The sequence below is a fragment of the Cibotium barometz genome, chromosome 16 (genome assembly GCF_041138505.1).
Source record: "Cibotium barometz isolate CiBa-2024 chromosome 16, ASM4113850v1, whole genome shotgun sequence".
NCBI classification, from domain to species: domain Eukaryota; kingdom Viridiplantae; phylum Streptophyta; class Polypodiopsida; order Cyatheales; family Cibotiaceae; genus Cibotium; species Cibotium barometz.
In genome coordinates, this window is record NC_141061.1 from 49,995,132 (window position 1) to 49,998,113 (window position 2,982).

A 2,982-nucleotide genomic window follows, 5' to 3' on the forward strand; every position below is an offset into this window, starting at 1 on the left:
CTATCAAAGAATTTGACCATGTGTCCACCAATAGAATGTGTAAAACTGCTAAGCTTTAGCTAGAATGAACTTTCATTTGCAATGTTTAGAAGGAGACTTGATGGTGAACGAGCAAAAAATCTCTAGCGTTCAATTATAATGTCCACCGTTTCGTTCAATCTTCAACTTGCTCCCTTTGTCAACTTTATTGTGATGGCATGTCAACATCTAGGCAAGAAAACCCACCTACAACTCCAATAATGTTAAGAAAGAAGAATATGATTGGTCCCTCAAGCGCCAAAGTCCCAAGGGTTTTGTATCGCAAGCTATCATCTTCTTTAAAAAATACCAACATACTTATGCTAGCATTTAAATTTGTAATTTTATTTTTTTTCTTCTGGATATTAGAATGGTTTAGCTAGTTAGTTCAAACTTATGCACATCAATCATCGATGACGAAAATAGTGAGGGTACTTATTTGTGCATTGATAAGATTGTTAAGTAAACTTATGCACATCAATCATCGATGACGAAAATAGTGAGGGCACTTATTTGTGCATTGATAAGATTGTTAAGTAAACCATGTAAAAGCCAACTTTTCTTGTGGTGGATGCACTTGTATAAATGAGGTTAGACAATCATTGTTGGATATGATAATTCAACTATGAATATTGATCAAAACATACTCAAGGTGGATCAAAGCTTGTACAAAACATCATGAATATGAGGGACAAAAACTAGTATATGCAGAAAATTACTTTGAGATTAACACAAAAAGACTCTAATTATGATTAGGCATGAACCAAACTTACATAATCACTTGATCACAACTTGTACCTTATTTAGAGACCCCTTTACCCTATTTTTAGTTGCATGAGTTGCATGAACCATATGCACCAATCATTTGTAGGCTTTACACCAACCACTCACCACTAGCCTAGCCACCACACATTAAATTGGACTAAGGAGTTGGGATTACATTTATTCAACAATCCCCCCTTAAGACCAACTTCTTACAAGAACATGAACAAGTCTAACATACCTCCTTGACATAATGAGTAAGAGTCCCTCCTTAACAACAACATAGGGTGGTGTACTCTCCTCTACAACTCGTCAAGTTGGAACAACATAAGTCTTGACTCAACCACATACATGACATAATTCAAAAAGCATAATCATCATCTACATCTTTTATACTAAAACTAGAACAAAGATTTGTTTCTTCCACTTTGTTGACTTCTTCTACCACATGTGCCTTTGCTAGCTTTTGATCTTTTTTGGTAGCACTTTGCGGACGGATGATTCGTCTTTCCACAATACTCACAAGGATGTTTGGAGAAACAATCCTTAGTAAGATGATTTGTACGACCACAAATAGTACACTTCTTCTTTGTCGATGTCAAAGTAGTAGTATATGCATGTGAATAAGGGTCTATCACATCCTTTGTAATCTTCTTGTCTTCTTCCTGCAAAGAATTTATGATACTTTCCAAGGAAGGGACTGGCTCCTTCTCTTTAAGTACCGTCACAATTTGCCTAAAGCTTGAAGGTATGCTTTTAAGCAAGATAGCAATAGCATCCTCTTCAGGAACAGAAGACTTAACATAAACCAATTGTGTCATTAAGCTCTTCAACCTAGTAATCAAAGCTGTTAAATTTTCATTACTCTCCATAGTTAGATCAAAGAGTTGCATCTTCAAACTGATCTTGGAATGCTTTGCCTTTGCACCAAAAGTACGCTCTGGTAATTCCCAAGCTTCCATATAGCTAACTCAACATTATCAATATAATGAATAAAATCATCTTCTAAAGTAGTAATGATAATACCAAGTGCTTGCTCATCTTTTGCTTGAAGTGCAGCCGTTGTAGCTCTTGTACTGCAGAAATACCTACTTCATCTTCAGGAAGTGGCTTGACCGTACTCCACAGATTTTTCTTCATGAGGTAGGTAGCCCTTCACCTTGATTTACCAGGTATGAAACCCAATTCCATTGAATTTGTCGGGAAATTTGGAGCTCACGATGATGCAATATGATGCTTGATGTTGATAACTTGCTCATATAGATGATTTAAGTCCAAATAATAATAATATCATCAATATAGATCAAAATAATAAGCACCATGTTGTTGGAGCAAGAGAGGCAAAAAACAGGCGACTAAAAAAATGCTCTGTACAGCAGCTCCTGTGGACCAATTACTACAAGATTTGGTATGCTGAATCCTTACATTATAGACTTGAAGCACCGAAGAGGAATTAGACAAATTCGTAGAGACGACGCCGAATGAACGCGATTAGCAGAACATTGCCTGTTTTGATGGCAATGACGAATTCGTGAAGAAGCGACCAAATCCGCCTTCGAGCTGCGTTTTAGGGCTTGCGTGGGAGCAAAGCAAGAGGCCTATATTAAATGCAAGCATGGAGGCAATCTACAGCATGTTATCCAGACAGAAAAAACAGGCTATGGTGATTAAGAGAGAGATTAGGATTATTCTAATAAACTAAACCTAATTGAATCATGCTCTGATACCAAATGTTGGATATGATAATTCAACTATGAATATTGATCAAAACATACTCAAGGTGGATCAAAGCTTGTACAAAACATCATGAATATGAGGGACATAAACTAGTATATGCAGAAAATTGCTTTGATATTAACACAAAAAGACTCTAATTATGATTAGGCATGAACCAAACTTACATAATCACTTGATCATGACTTGTACCTTATTTAGAGACCCCTCTACCCTATTTTTAGTTGCATGAGTTGCATGAACCATATGCACCAACCATTTGTAGGCTTTACACCAACCACCACTGACCACTAGCCTAGCCACCACACATTAAATTGGACTAAGGAGTTGGGATTACATTTATTCAACAATCATTACCACAAGCATCTTTTGAATGTGGAAAGTTTTGGCATTTACATTGTGGAAAATCTAGTATTGTGCCTTTTTACTTAGAGGTGTCATCAATCAAAAGTCTAGTGAGAGGAGAAA